The sequence below is a fragment of the Scyliorhinus torazame genome, chromosome 5, assembly GCF_047496885.1.
Source record: "Scyliorhinus torazame isolate Kashiwa2021f chromosome 5, sScyTor2.1, whole genome shotgun sequence".
In the NCBI taxonomy this organism is placed as follows: domain Eukaryota; kingdom Metazoa; phylum Chordata; class Chondrichthyes; order Carcharhiniformes; family Scyliorhinidae; genus Scyliorhinus; species Scyliorhinus torazame.
In genome coordinates, this window is record NC_092711.1 from 98,116,243 (window position 1) to 98,133,206 (window position 16,964).

The window sequence follows — 16,964 nt, forward strand, 5'->3', positions numbered from 1 at the left end:
CTATGTCTAACATTCACTGGTGTTGGGAACACTATTAGGACTTTGCGGCATATTACACAATATCACAGGAATAAATGTTTTATCTTCTACTCAAACAGGTCATGAACTGGTAATTTCTCCACTCATTGGCAGCAATGAAAGAGACCTATAAAAAATGGAAATAAGCACAAATTAAACTGTACAGAACACGGCGCTGATCAGGCATAAGAGACGCCTCCGTTTAGATCAGGTCAACAACTCGGAGAATATTCCAGGAATTCTGGCGGTGTCACTGCAATTTAATGATTTTCTTTTGCAATTATTTTTGCAATTCCCCTCATCCTATTGGGCTTGTGGACTGGGCCCATCAACACCACTCACTCTCACTTCATTAGGTTCTTAACAAACGGACTTTAATAACTAGAGTGACCTTTACTGGGAAATAATATAAATTAAATAGCATCTGGTCAGTTTACTATTTTCCGATTGGGTTTAATCTCAAAGTGAACAGAACATTCACTGAATATATTTATTTAGATGGAACACCATTTACTTCATGTACGGCTGAAACATTTATTGTTTGAATGGATAAATCCCACTTTATCCATTCATATTCAGGATAATCTGCCCCACACAGTATTGACAGCAATCCAGCCGCCTGCAGTCAGGGAGGCTCGAATGTTCAAAGTTGTTTACAGGAAGCACCTGCATTTATTTTTTCATTGATCTGTTTCCTCAGTACTGGCCGCTTGGCTGCAAGCCAACTTCAAACTCACAACATTGTCAATGAGGACTATTTATAAACAAATCTACCCAGCAACAGTACTGGAGATCATTTGATGTTTATTTGTGAACCTATTTGAACTGCTCCCATCTCGAAAGAAAGTAGAGTTATTCAGCTTCTCTAACCCCTCTTAGCAGCAATAGACGGCTGGGGGATCTGTCCCACATCTCATAACATTGTGATAATGGTTAGAAATACAAGCAGACTATCAGACAGAGGGTACATTTTGTAAAAGATAAACATGTACATTTATGTGCTTTTAACTTTATTCGCCCAGGAAATGTGGGACTCACTGGCAAGACCACCACGTGATCCCTGTCCCTAATTGCTCTTGAACTGAGTGGTTTGCTGGACCAGCTCAGAAGGAACTGAAGAATCAGACATGTTGCTGTCCGACTGGAGCCACATGTATGTGAGACCAGGGAGGGATGTCAGATTTCCTTCATTGGTGAAGCAGAAGGGATTGCATGATTTCCGTTAGTATGTTTCCAGATTTATTAATTGAATTCAAATTTCACCACCGGCCATGGTGGGATTTGTACCCGAGTCCCCACAGGATTAGCCTGGGCCTTTGGATTACTGGTCCAATGACATGAATTATGCACCACCATCTCATGCAGAGCTGAATAATAGTTGAATATTTTGATTGAGGAATTAATGAGTGTGATTGATGGATGGAGCTATACATGGGCTTGAAAGATACTGTTCTACATTTTCATTTTTGTCCATGACTACTTCGTAAATTGAAGCAGGTCCTTTAAAATGTGTGTCAGATTGATACAGTCAGTCCTTCGAGCTCTTCTGGATGAATTTCATCCCCAGGTGATCGGGAACTAACGAGCGGGACGTCACAAAGAGGAGGCTGACGATCTTCCTCCGGTGCTGGTGATTCTTCCATGCTCATGATGAATCTTCATGTCAAAGATAGAAAGCGGGAACATGATTACATTGAGGAGGGACGGTTGTAATATTTAAGTCGTGCAGTTATTTCATGTACTGGCAGGACAAAATTAGATTGCAACGGTATTCTCAAAGGCTGAGCTTCAAAGACTCTCAGAATCAAACAAAACAGAGGAGGTATGCACGGCTCTGGTATGATCAAAGGATAGAAGATGTTTACATTCCCAAGGCATTTCCGTACGGTGAAGTAGCCAGAGCCACACATCCAGTGGAAAGGTCAATATTCCGCTTCAAGGATTCTACAAAGTCTGAAATGAAGGCCCTCAGCCCAAACATTGATGACTGCACTTGGGCGACACCAGCTGACATCTGAGAAAAATGGCGACACCTCTAATTTCATAGAATTTCATAGAATTTACAGAGCAGAAGGAGGCCATTTGGCCCATCGAGTCTGCACCGGCTCTTGGAAAGAGCACCCTACCCAAGGTCAACACCTCCACCCTATCCCCATAACCCAGTAACCCCACCCAACACTTAGGGCAATTTTGGACACTAAGGGCAATTTAGCATGGCCAATCCACCTAACCTGCACATCTTTGGACTGTGGGAGGAAACCGGAGCACCCGGAGGAAACCCACGCAGACACGGGGACGATGTGCAGACTCCGCACAGACAGTGACCCAAGCCGGAATCGAACCTGGGACCCTGGAGCTGTGAAGCAATTGTGCTATCCACAATGCTGGTGCACGAAATAATGGGCTGGTGTGAACGACCACGACCAGTGGATTTAGCGGCTTTGCAATAGACACAGACATAGAAAGTAATAAACCAGAATGACAATTAGTAGCTTCACTTGCAGCACTTGTGTGAAAATCCAATTGTCAAAAACTGACGTCCTCCGCTATCAATAAAGGTGCCATATGATAAAAAAACAGTCTGAAGTGGATGTGTTTACTGTGAACCTATTGGACATAGAAGGTTGCTTGTATTTTTGTGAAATTCAGTTGTACACAACATGATATATTTCAAATAAACACACACACATAAATGCTCTCTCACATACACACAGGCACAGAAACATACAGAGACACACAAACACACACATATACATAGACAATCTTTCAGACAAATATTCTCTCTCTCTCCCCCTCCCTCGCACAAACACACACACACACACGCACAAATGTACCCCTACAAATGAAGATCCCATCTTAGTTTCCTGGGAGGCCTCAGAGACAATAACCCCAATCATCTTTCAGCTGGTATCATGGACCAATAAACTCTCTCCCACACCATGTTTGTTAATGTGAATATTAAATTTCCCATGGACTCCAAACAGGTAAACATTCCTCCATTTCACAATGATGAACAAAAATGTGTTACCAGGAATTGAGGCACTTTGGTCTGGTTCTGACATTACATTTAGATTTAGATTTATTGTCACCTGTATCGAGGTACAGTGAAAAGTATTGTTCTGTGTACAGTCCAGGCTCATCGGTCCTTACACGAAAAACATAGGAAATTACGATAAATACACAATGTAAATACATAGACATAGACATCGGGTGAAAAATACTGAGTGCAGCGCTACAACAGTAGAAGATCTGTCGCGGGATCAGTTCAATCCATAACAGGGCCGATCAGAGGTCTGGTAATAGCGGGAAAGGAGCTGCTTTTTAATCTGTTAGTGCATGTTCTCAGACTTTTGCATCATCGACCCGATGGAAGAGGTAATAATAATAGCTTATTGTCACAAGTAGGCTTCAGTGAAGTTACTGTGAAAAGCCCCTAGACGCCACATTCCGGCGCCTGTTCGGGGAAGCGGGTTCGGGAATTGGACCGTGCTGCTGGCTTGCCTTGGTCTGCTTTCAAAGCCAGCGATTTAGCCCTCTGCTAAACAGCCCCTTCTGGTCACCACTTTTCAGGAAGAATGGGAAGGTTCTTGAAGAGGTGCAGAGGCATTGTTCTGCATTACAAGCTAGCTGTTCAGCCCACTTTGCTAAACCAGACCCTAATAACTCGAGTGGGAAGGGTCTTTGATTATTCTGCCCGTTTCCCGAGTCTGTATTCACGAGTCTGTAGTTTCTTACGATCTTGGGCCGAGCAGTTGCCGTATCAAACTGTGATGCATACAGATGTGCAAGAAACAGCCACCAATACCTGAAATTTGTTGCACCTTGAATTTTGGCACCTCATGTAGAAGCCGCCGTGATATTACATTTGTGGAAATGGATTATGGATACATGAACATTATGGATCATACCTGACCGCGAGATTTACACAGGAGATGCAGTTGCACAGACTGGCCAGCAGATGGAATAAAATCGGGATGCCTTACAAGCAGGAATTGCCTCAATAATTACTGCAATGATCAGTCTCCGATACTTTTAAATTGGATTCCATCTGTATTTTTGTTGGACTAGATTCCGTCTCTGATTACATTACACTCTGTTTCAAATAATACGGCACCAGTAGATGTCAATTTTCATGTCACACAATCACTGTGATCCCATTTTCAATGTATTGATTCTACCTTTGCCGTTCTCGCACACCCAGTCCTGATTAGCGATGGGCAAGTAAACAAATATCCTGAGCAGGAAACTCAACAAAATCCCCCATCTTAAATGATGGGGAAGCCCAACACGTCAGCGCAAAAAACAAGACTGAATCTTTGTACCATCTTCAGCCAGAAGTGCCGGGAGGATGCGACCATATCCTAAAATAGAGATTCTAATCATTTCCCCTGGCATTCAAATGACGCTGGCATGTTTAATGCCCCGCCATCAATACCCTAGCGATCACGTTTGGTGTTAAACTGAACTGGAAAAAACACTTAAATAATGTGCTACAAGAGTCGATCAGAGGCTGCGAATTTTGCGATGAGTAACTCACCTCCTGACTTCCCAAACTCTATCCATCATCTGAAAGCCAGAAGTCAGAAGTGTAACTGAATATTTATCGTTTTTCTGATGTGTGGACTTCCAGTGGCGGCCATGAGCTGAGTGGTCGCAGGAAACGGGGCTCTCGTCTGAGAACTTTTGACGACAGCCTTTTAACTTCCCAAAACGGAACCAAAAACGCTCATAATCAAAAATGGTCCAGGAAGGCAGAAGATCATTGGGTGAGTTTGAACAACAAAGGAATCCAACGATAGAAAATAAAAAGGAGGTTTGGGCAGTGGCCATGGGATATAATTCATTATCATGAGTAGAGCAAACAAAACAGGCCAGTTGAGGGCTCCAATAAGATCCTAGCAGTATGAAATAATAGTTACTATAGGAACAGAAAATGAGGGACAGGAATGACAGCTCAATATTCCACCTGACAGGGTTTTCAGATAGAGATAGACAGTGGGATAAAAAGGATAGGTGGCTATATTGGTTAGATAATCAATTACAGACACCAGAAGGGATGATATGTTGGAAGGTATCCTAACGTCGGTAGTGGGGAAAATTCTTGAATCCATTATCAAGGACTTTATAACGGATGTTTGGAAAGCAGTGGCAGGATCAGTCGGAGTCAGAATGAATTTCTGAAGGGAAAATCTGTTGGAATTCTTTGAAGATGTAACCAGTACAGTTTGCAAGGGGGAGCTAATCGATGTGGTATATTTGGATTTTCAGAAGGCGTTTGACAAAGTCCCGCATAAGAGATTATTGTGCAGAATTAAAGCGCATGGGATTGGGGCAAATGCATAGAGCTGGATATAGAAATGTTTGACAGAGAGGAAAAAAAGAGTAGGAATTAATGGGTCATTTTCAAATTGGCAGGCAATAACTAGTGGGGTGCAAGAGGGATCGGTGCTGGGACCCCAGCTATTCACAATATATATAATTGATTTAGATGAGAGAACAAAATGTAACATCTCAAAGTTAGGTGGGAGGGTGAACTGTGACAAGGATTCAGGGATCCTACAACATGATCTAGATAAGTTGGGCGAATGGGCAAATCAATGGCAGATGCAGTATAATTTGGATAAGTGTGAGGTTATTCACTTTGGAAGCAAAAACAGGGAGGCAGATTACTACCTGAACGGTTGTAAATTGGGAGAGGGGAGTGTGCAGCGGGACCTGGGTGTCCTTGTGCACCAGTCGTTGAAGGTAAGCATGCAGGTGCAGCAGGCGGTAAAGAAGGCTAATGGTATGTTGGAATTCATTACGAGAGGGTTCGAGTATAAGGCTGGTTTAGCACACTGGGCTAAATCGCTGGCTTTTAAAGCAGATCAAGGCATGATGTCTTGCTGCAATTATACAGGGCCTTGGTGAGGCCACACCTGGAGAAACCTGTGCAGTTTTGGTCTCCTTCTCTGAGGAAGGGTGTCCTTGCTCTCGAAGGATTGCAGCGAAGGTTCACCAGACTGATTCCAGGGATGGCGGGACTGTGATATGAAGAGAGATTGACTAGGTTTGAATTGTTCTTGCTGGAGTTCAGACGAATGAGGGCGGATCTCATAGAGACTTATACAATTCTAACTGGACTCCACAGGGTAGATGCACGGAAGATGTTGCCAATGATGGTGTGTCCAGAGGTCACAGTCTGCGTATTCAGGGTAAACCATTTCGGACAGAGAAAAGGAGACATTTCCTCACACAAAGAGTGGTGAGCCTGCGGAATTCGTTACCACAGGAAGTAGTTGAAGCTAAAACATTGAATATATTTAAGAGGTGGTTAGATATAGCACTTGGGGAGAATGGTATCAAAGGGTATGGGAAGAAAGCAGGATTAGGCTATGGAGTTGGATGATCAACCATGATCGTGATGAATGGCGGAGCAGGCTCGAAGGGCCAAAAGGCCTCCTCTTCCTCCTGTCTTCTATGTATGTATCTGTGGAGGGCTTCCGGGTGCGGCGATGACCAGCTAAGTCGCACGTTTCGGCAGCTCCCGGTGGAATGGACTTTTGGGCTCTTAATAGGAGCCCCATCGGCAATTTTAACGGCAAATAACACTGTGCTGTAATCCAGAAGGGAATCCCCCCTGGACACGGATGGAAAAAAGAGAGGAAGGTGGCCGGATTGCGGTGGATCCTCAAGAGCAGCGGCCAGGAAGGCAGGCACAAAGCAAGATGGCGTCGGAAGGAGGCAGTTTAATATGGGGCCCTGACCAACAAGAGTTCCTGCGGCGTTGTGTAGATGAACTCAAAAAGGAGATGAAGAAGGAGCTGTTGGCCCCGATATTACAAGCGATTGAGGGGCTAAAGGAGGAGCAAAAGACCCAGGAACAGAAGCTTCGGGTCGTGAAGGCAAAGGCTGCTGAGAATGAGGACGACATACAGGGCCTGGTGGTGAAAACGGAGATCCACGAGGCACAACACAAAAGATGTGTGGAAAGGCTGGAGGTGCTGGAGAACAATGCGAGGAGGAAGAACTTAAGGATTCTTGGTCTTCCCGAAGGTGCAGAGGGGGCGGACGTCGGGGCATATGTGAGCATGATGCTGCATTCGTTAATGGGATCGGAGGCCCCGACGGGTCCGCTGGAGGCGGAGGGAGCCTATCGAGTTATGGCGCGAAGACCGAGGGCTGGAGAAAATCCTCGAGCAATAGTTGTGAGATTTCTCCGATACAAGGACAGAGAGATGGTCCTCAGATGGGCCAAGAAAACTCGGAGCAGTAGGTGGGAGAATGCGGTGATCCGCGTTTATCAAGATTGGAGTGCGGAGGTGGCGAGAAGGAGGGCAAGCTTTAATCGGGCCAAGGCGGTGTTGCATAAAAGGAAGGTCAAATTCGGAATGTTGCAGCCGGCGAGACTGTGGGTCACACATCTAGGGAAACACCACTACTTTGAAACGGCAGACGAGGCGTGGACATTTATTGTCGAGGAGAAGCTGGAGTGAGCGGGCCAGAAGAAAAAGAACGTTTGGGACAAAAGTGGGGGGGGGCGGGGGTGAATTTGTGGGATGAAGGGGGGAAAAGGGGGAAGAGAAGACTTCACAGATTGTTAAACCTGCGACCCTGTAACTTCTCTCTCTTCCCTATGTCGTGGGGGAGGGGGGGAGGGAGGATGAGGAGCTTTGGGGGCGGGGCCAAAAGGGGAAGCTCGGGCTTTGTTCCCGCGCTATGGTAATCATGGCGGGAACAGGGAAGCAGGAAGGAGGGGGCCTCGCACAGTGTGAGCCGAGGTCATGGGGGGAAGCCGAGGTCGGCCAGAGTTTGCTGACTTCTGGGAGCAACATGGGGGATGCAATTATGCTAGCTTGGGATCTAGCGGGGGAGGGGGTTAACTGGGTTGCTGCTGCTGGGGAGAAGGGGGAGCTGGTATGGGAGGGGGGGGGTCGGGGCGGGGGGGCGCCACCTGGGGGGGATACAGCTACGTGGGAACCAGGTGAGGAGCTGGATTGAAAAAGGAAATGGCTAGTCATCAAGGGGGGGGGGGGGTAAAGAGCCCCCCAACTCAGTTGATCACGTGGAATGTGAGAGGGCTGAACGGGCCGATTAAGAGGGCACGGGTACTCGCACACCTAAAGAAACTTAAGGCAGATGTGGTTATGCTTCAGGAGACACGTCTGAAGCTGACAGACCAGGTTAGACTTCGCAAAGGATGGGTGGGGCATGTGTTTCATTCGGGGCTGGATGCAAAACACAAGGGGGTGGCCATACGAGTGGGGAAGCGGGTAATGTTTGAGGCAAAGACTATAGTGGCAGATAGTGGGGGCAGATACGTGATGGTGAGTGGCAAACTGCAAGGGGAGGTGGTGGTATTGGTGAACGTGTATGCCCCGAACTGGGATGATGCCAATTTTATGAGGTGTATGTTAGGACGCATCCCGGACCTAGAGGCGGGAAAGTTGGTAATGGGTGGAGACTTTAATACGGTGCTGGACCCAGGGCTGGACAGATCGAGGTCCAGGACCGGAAGGAGGCCGGCTGCAGCTAGGGTGCTTAAGGATTTTATGGTGCAGATGGGAGGAGTAGATCCCTGGAGATTTAGTAGACCTAGGAGTAAGGAGTTTTCGTTTTTCTCCTATGTACATAAAGTATTTTCACGAATAGATTTTTTTGTTTTGGGAAGGGCGCTGATCCCAAAGGTGACGGGGACGGAGTACACGGCTATAGCCATCTCGGATCATACTCCACACTGGGTGGACCTGGAGATAGGGGAAGAAAAACAACAGCTTCCACCCTGGAGAATGGACATGGGATTATTGGCAGATGAGGGGGTGTGTTTAAGGGTGAGGGGGTGTATTGAAAGGTACTTGGAAATTAATGATAATGGGGAGGTACAGGTGGGAGTGGTCTGGGAGGCACTGAAGGCAGTGGTTAGAGGGGAGCTGATATCTATTAGGGCACATAAAGGAAAGCAGGAGGGTAGGGAAAGGGAGCGGTTGTTGAAAGAACTGCTGAGGGTGGACAGACAATACGCGGAGGCACCGGAGGAGGGACTATACAGGGAAAGGCAAAGGCTACATATAGAGTTTGACTTGTTGACTACGGGTAAGGCAGAGGCACAATGGAGGAAGGCACAGGGTGTACGGTACGAATATGGGGAGAAGGCGAGTAGGTTGTTGGCCCACCAACTGAGGAAAAGGGGAGCAGCGAGGGAGATAGGGGGGGGGGTGAGAGGTGAGGAGGGGGAGATGGAGCGGAGAGAGTGAATGGAGTGTTCAAGGCATTTTATGAAAGATTATATGAAGCGCAGCCCCCGGACGGGAAGGAGAGAATGATGTGCTTTCTGGATCAGCTGGAATTTCCTAAGGTGGAGGAACAGGAGAGAGTGGGGCTGGGAGCACAGATTGAGACGGAGGAAGTAGTGAAAGGGATTGGAAGCATGCAGGCGGGGAAGGCCCCGGGACCAGACGGATTCCCAGTTGAATTCTATAAGAAATATTTGGACTTGCTGGCCCCGCTACTGATGAGAACCTTTAATGAGGCGAGGGAAAGGGGGCAGCTGCCCCCGACTATGTCAGAGGCAACGATATCGCTCCTCCTAAAGAAGGAAAAAGACCCGCTGCAATGCGGGTCATACAGGCCCATTTCCCTCCTGAATGTGGATGCTAAGATCCTGGCCAAGGTAATGGCAATGAGGATAGAGGATTGTGTCCCGGGGGTGGTCCATGAGGACCAAACTGGGTTTGTGAAGGGGAGACAGCTAAATACAAATATACGGAGGCTGCTAGGGGTAATGATGATGCCCCCACCAGAGGGGGAAGCGGAGATAGTGGTGGCGATGGATGCCGAGAAAGCATTTGATAGAGTGGAGTGGGATTATTTGTGGGAGGTGTTGAGGAGATTTGGCTTTGGGGACGGGTATATCAGGTGGGTACAGTTGCTGTATAGGGCCCCGATGGCGAGCGTGGTCACGAATGGACGGGGGTCTGACTATTTTCGGCTCCATAGAGGGACGAGGCAGGGATGTCCTCTGTCCCCGTTATTGTTTGCACTGGCGATTGAACCCCTGGCCATGGCACTGAGGGGTTCCAGGAGGTGGAGGGGAGTACTTAGGGGGAGAGAAGGACACCGAATATTTCTATATGCGGACGATTTGTTGCTATATGTGGCGGACCCGGCGGAGGGTATGCCAGAGATAATGCGGATACTTGGGGAGTTTGGGGATTTTTCAGGGTATAAACTGAACATGGGGAAAAGTGAGTTATTTGTGGTGCACCCGGGGGAGCAGAGCAGAGAGATAGAGGATTTACCATTGAGGAAGGTAACAAGGGACTTCCGGTACCTGGGGATCCAGATAGCCAAGAATTGGGGTACATTACATAGGCTTAATTTAACGCGGTTGGTGGAACAGATGGAGGAGGATTTCAAGAGATGGGACATGGTGTCCTTGTCATTGGCAGGTAGGGTGCAGGCGGTTAAAATGGTGGTCCTCCCGAGATTCCTTTTTGTGTTCCAGTGCCTCCCGGTGGTGATCACGAAGGCTTTTTTCAAAAGAATTGAGAAGAGCATTATGAGTTTTGTGTGGGCTGGGAAGACCCCGAGAGTGAGGCGGGGATTCTTGCAGCATAGTAGGGACAGGGGGGGGGGGGGGGGGGGCTGGCACTACCGAGCCTAAGTGAGTACTACTGGGCCGCCAATGTTTCAATGGTGTGTAAGTGGATGGGAGAAGGGGAGGGAGCGGAGTGGAAGAGAATGGAGAGGGCGTCCTGCAAGGGGACTAGCCTGCAAGCAATGGTGATGGCGCCATTGCCGATCTCACCAAAGAAATACACCACAAGCCCGGTGGTGGTGGCTACATTGAGAATTTGGGGGCAGTGGAGATGGCATAGGGGAGGGACGGGAGCTTCGGTGCGGTCCCCGATAAGAAACAATCATAGGTTTGTTCCGGGGAGAATGGATGGGGGTTTTGGAGCATGGCAAAGAGCTGGGGTAGTACAATTAAGAGATCTATTTGTAGATGGGACGTTTGCGAGTTTGGGAGCACTGACGGAAAAATATGGGTTGCCCCAAGGAAATGCATTTCGGTATATGCAATTGAGGGCTTTTGTGAGGCAACAGGTGAGGGAATTCCCGCAGCTCCCGACGCAGGAAGTGCAGGATAGAGTGATCTCAGAGACATGGGTGGGGGACGGTAAGGTAGCGGACATATACAGGGAGATGAGGGACGAGGGGGAGATCATGGTAGATGAGCTGAAAGGGAAATGAGAAGAAGAACTGGGGGAGGAGATTGAGGAGGGGCTGTGGGCGGATGCCCTACGTAGGGTAAACTCATCGTCCTCGTGTGCCAGGCTAAGCCTGATACAATTTAAGGTGCTACACAGGGCGCATATGACTGGAGCACGGCTTAGTAAATTTTTGGGGGTAGAGGATAGGTGTACGAAATGCTCGAGAGGCCCAGCGAATCACACCCACATATTCTGGTCATGCCCGGTACTACAGGAGTTCTGGGTGGGGGTGGCAAAGGTGCTTTCGAAGGTGGTGGGGGTCCGGGTCGAACCAAGCTGGGGGTTGGCTATATTTGGGGTTGCAGAAGAGCCGGGAGTGCAGGAGGCGAGAGAGGCTGACGTGTTGGCCTTTGCATCCCTTGTAGCCCGGCGCAGGATATTGTTAATGTGGAAGGAAGCTAAGCCCCCGGGGGTGGAGACCTGGATAAACGATATGGCAGGGTTCATAAAGTTAGAACGGATTAAGTTCGTGTTAAGGGGTTCGGCTCAGGGGTTCACCAGGCGGTGGCAACCGTTCGTCGAATACCTCACAGGAAGATAGAGGGAATGGAAAAGAAGTAGATAACAGCAGCAACCCAGGGGGGAGCGGGGGGGGGGGGGGGGGGGGAATCGGACGGACTCTCAGGGATGTTATTGTACATGTATAGGTATTTGGTATATGTAATTGTATATTGGACTGTTGGACTGTAATTTTGGAGAGTATTTATTTTGGACAAGGCAGTTGCCATTTAGTTTTGTTTTTCTTTTGTTTTTGTTTATATATATTATTTATTTATTTGTTTAAAACTGGCCACGGCTATTTATATTGCTTTATTGTTGTGTAAAAGAAACACTACGTATTGTTATGTTTGGCCAAAAAACTCGAATAAAATATATTTTAAAAAAAAATAATGTATGTATCTGTGTATGTATCTATGGCCAATTGCCGACATAGTGATTGAATTTTGAGTCAGAGGGAGATAGAATGGCAACTATTCAGGTAAATCTTTGAGAAATGTGAAAGCAATAAGGAAAGGATGATTTCGGAGAGCCATTTGATGCCCTGGATCACGAGAGCAATAACACAACCGCCATTTTGTCATTCCTGTACCCACTGCAGTTAGCAGGAAAACACAGTGAGCGAGCTGCTTCTGGTGGAGCTGTGAGGTATATGGCCCTTTCCTGGAAAATCATCGCATTCTCAAATTACTGGAGGATGTTGTTGCGTGGTGAGGTAGCATTATTTTTGGTTCATATTGTTATTATTACAATTTATTTCAATGAAATTAAACTTATACACGGAGCTAATTCCAATTTCATTTTAAATCCTGGCGATTCCCGTTGTTTCGTGCAATAGATCTGTCACAATGGTTAAAGAAGCTGGTTTTAAACAATCTGAAACCACGGAGATCGCGATGAGATCCCGACTCTAAAATGCCATAGCATACCAAATATGTTAATATGACCCTGGTTCACACACATATCAATGTTATTTTGGGATCTAAATGTAAATGTTTCCATTTTAATCCTACCCTTGAGTTGTGGGTGTTATATTTTACCTGTTATAGCTGCTCCTATTAATTCAACACTTTGGTGATCTCCTTACAATGAGAAAGGTGACCAAATTGGATATTCTACAGTCTGAATTCAAGGAAAACGAGAGAACGAGGCAGAGGAAGTGTGAGAGAGAGTGTCAGAAACAGTGAAAGGCAAGACATGGACATAGAGGCCGAGCGACCGAGCGGGGCAAAATTTGAGACAAACTCAGAGCTGGAGGGACGGAGAAAGTGTGGGGAAAAGGAAGTCAGAAGATAGCATTAGTCCAGAACGAACACTAATTGGTGCACAACTGTCATCAGTTTCGAAGGCCAGCCAATCATGTCGCGAGGAACCGCCCCTCACTTTCCCAGTAAGTGAAGTTTCCACTGATCTGAATTTCCGTGTTAATACCAGAACAGATTTCAAATAGGATTTATTTCTGTCGAACTCTAACCCAGACGCCATGTGTTCCCCATGTTGGTTACTGATAATAATGGCCATGCTTCCCGGTGAGTTGATGTTTAAATGTTCACCGTGTGTTCCGTGTGTTATCTTCACTCCCAGATATTGAATACGTTTTGTGTTTTGTGACAGGAACAAATGGTGAAGATTCAGTCTCCCAGGATAGATCTGTATTAACGGTTCTGGAAGGACAGACCATTAAACTGGACTGTAGATACTCGGCAGCTGGTTTTAACATTCTGTTGTGGTACATTCAGTATCCCGGGGAATCTCCGAGGAATTTAATAAAAATCTATAGCACGGGCACTTCAGATAAGTCTCCAGATTTGCCAACAAGGTTCTCGGCTGTTTTACACAAAGAAAACCAAACGGTTCCTTTAAATATCGCCGGAGTTGATCTCTCCGACAGTGCCGTGTATTTCTGCGCCATGGAGCCCACACTGCTGCAGAGTTATAGCGGGCCTCTTACAAAAACTCACACTGGGAGTTCAAGTTATTGCTCAGCAGAGGACGCTCTCACACTGATAGACAGACACAATTACTCAGCCTGTGAGGGTCACAGGGTCTTTAATAAAACATCAAAAACAAACACAGCACTCACTAAGAACAAGCGAGCAGGAACTGAATAATTATATTCGTTAGTTTATAACTTGCATTTGTACTAATATGAATTTCACAAATTAATTTACGGGCCATTAACTCACATTTAGTCTTTTGATGATCTTTCCATTTCTGTCTGAATTATTGTGCGAACCTTTCTCCATCTCCGTTCTCCCCTTCCAGGTCCCCTTGATCAAAGCCGGGACATAGAGTCTATATTACTGGAGTATTTTACTGGTTCACATACAGTTTATAGGACATGACCATCTTTCACAAGGCAGTGATTGCACACTTTATAACAACCCCCAAGGAAAGAGTCCCCCTTAATGGTCATTCTCCTTTCGAGTGTCTGTTTAATGTTTTCTGACACAATTCACAAACCTGTTTCCGTCCTAGAATAACCAGACCAGCAAACCCATTCCTACCCCTGTCTGGAAATATGCAGCGATTCTTCTTCTAAGGCACTGACTGTTCCCAGCTCGGATTGTTTCCATTCACTAACGGGCAGTTCCCCACCTACAGGTGTTAACCCATCATTGGAGACGCAAGAAAGTGAAGTGAGAAAATCTTGAGAAAGACAGCCGATTCTTGATGGTGCGGAATAGAAGGTGTTGTTTCGAATTTCAACTTTTACAGATAAACAGCGACAATGCGGTCACCCAGTGTCTGGATTGTATGGGGTTGGTTCGGGCGGGGCTTTTCGGAAGGTAATTGTGGAACAAACACATTTAATCTCATTTGCAAATCATGGCTTCAATGGGAATGTTAAACACCTGATTATTTCCTGTTTGAACATGTATTTATGATCTGAGTGATGGAAATTCTGTTTCTCTGCCACTGTCCTCAGATGTTAAGGCAGAAGAAGAAGTTGCTGTTTTTACTTTCACCTTTGATGCTGCCTTCTTGAACCGCTGCAGTCCATATGGTGTTAGGAGGGAGTTCCAGGATTTCGCCTGCGCTGTGTTACTCATGTCAGCAGACAAGCAGTGAGGCTAAAATAACAAAACTGCAACAGCACCGCTCAGGCAGCTAAATTCCTCTCTCTATCTCTGGGTGGAGAAAGTGGCTCTGAAGAGTTGATCAGAAGCAAGACTCACAGACTGAGTATACCATGGACAAGAGTCCCACTCCCGTACATTGCACTGTGTCTTAGAGCTCCAGTCTGTTGAGGTTTCGATAGAAACTCGAGAAGATTCAGCCACATCGACCAGTGGCGATGTCAGTCGCTCAACTCCACACCGGGAGGAAGCAACCTTAACCTCGAATCAAACTGTCACCCACCTGTTTCCAACAGCGGCAGTAAAAATACACTGCAGAATCCGATCCGACCACCAGATCCGTCATCAAACCAGTCTCCAGGGTAACCCGTCCTTGCTGTTTCTAATCAGCTGCTAATTCTCTGAAACTGAGGGTTGGATGTTCAAATCAGCTCAGGGAAAGATGTTTCTGATCCTTCAACCAGTCCCACTGACGTCACTCTGTTTACAGACTAACGTCACTAAAACTACAGGGAAACGTCATACGTGTCCCCAGTCTGACACCACAGGGGCGGTGCTCTGCCGCATGCGCATTCTCCTACCCACACCCCACAAATGCTGAACCTCCTTCACAGCTTCACTTTCTGATCACAGTTCCCAGAGACCCGGATCTGGCGCGCACGGTGCAGTTGGTGTTCGCCTCAGTTTGATGTACAACAGCGCTGCCTTCGCAGCATTGTCTCTCGTCCTGAAAACCATCAAGAGAGACTGAACACAGATCGATAGGATCCAACATGAAGCTCAGCTTCACTTTAGTTATTATCTCCCTGAATTTCTTACTCTTCTCTCCGTGTGAGTGTGATCACTGTATCTGGCAGGAATATGTCACACATCAAATATGTCATGTTGTAGTAACATACAGTTTGCTTTATTGTACATCTTGTTATGCCATGTTGTATTTGATTGTGCTATATCATATTCTCGCGGTCTGTGTGATATTAAATTTATCACGTTATTTTACATCTCAGATGCCGCTGACAGTGAAGAGGTATCACAGTCTCCTGAGTCCATCGTTGTTACCGAGGGAGATATTGCATCCTTGGCCTGTTCCACCACAGTAGCAGGAGGGATCCTCCAATGGTACAGACAATACCCGGATGGAACCGTGCAGCACCTGGCGAGCGGTACCAGCGATCAGGACAGGATCACAGCTCGGTTCATTTCAGCAGAGAAACACAGCTCTCTGAATGTTAGTGACGCTCGAGTGACAGACGCCGCCACCTATCTCTGTGCAGTGAGGCACAGTGAACTGAAAAGCATTCAGCGCCGTACAAAAACCTGCCGGGTGATTCTGAAAGTGTGTAGCCTTGCAGTTATCCGAGAGCAGGGATGTAAGTAACACTCGTCCGTGGATATGCCGTAATGCGTGAGGCCTGGTCATGATTTGCGTTTACTCTTTCATATCTGAAAAGAAGGGCCAGAATCCATTTAAATTCATTTTATTTCTTCAGCAGTCACAACCAGAGAGCACGGGTCCCGTGGTGCTTTAAAATAATAATCATTGCGCCGTTCGATTAGTTAATATTCAGAGGCCGTTGTCTTTCTTGGTTTAAATCAAATTCCAGACTGAGACCCACTCTACGGTGTGTTACAGGGATGGTTGATGCACAATGAGTCTCCCAGGATCCGGCCGAGTTGAAGGCTCTGGAAACAAAGTTCAGTTGTAATCACTCCATGTGCAAGAGCTTTCTCTGCCTATGTAGGCAGGTCAATATTACGGGGAAACTGCGAGATATTTACTGAGGAGGTATCGGCTGAGACATTGAGCTGCGTCGCAAGATTTCTCAGATCGGTTGATTTGAAGAAGGATAAATACAACAACGCAACTGTTTGATAAACAAACCTGCCAATGTTTGTTCTCCGTGGGCCTGGGATGAAATTAACCCGGCTGATCGAGGGGCTAAAGGAGAGACACAAATACTCGCAGAGGAGTTTTGTGCGGGTTCTTGGTTTTTATCTGATGCTGCGTTTCACTGCACAGGAAAAGACCACCACACTTAGGCCGCTTATATTATGAGCAACAGGCGACATTGTCTTCAGATTCCATCTTTTTACAGTTTTTACATTCTTACTACTT

General features: G+C 46.7%; 1 protein-coding gene across 2 annotated transcripts in view; it reads left to right on the forward strand.

Annotated features, from left to right (window-relative positions):
- The window catches only part of LOC140421519 (uncharacterized), a 331,613-nt gene that overhangs the window by 239,149 nt on the left and 75,500 nt on the right, over positions 1-16,964 (forward strand). The gene's annotated exons all lie outside the window — the stretch shown is intronic.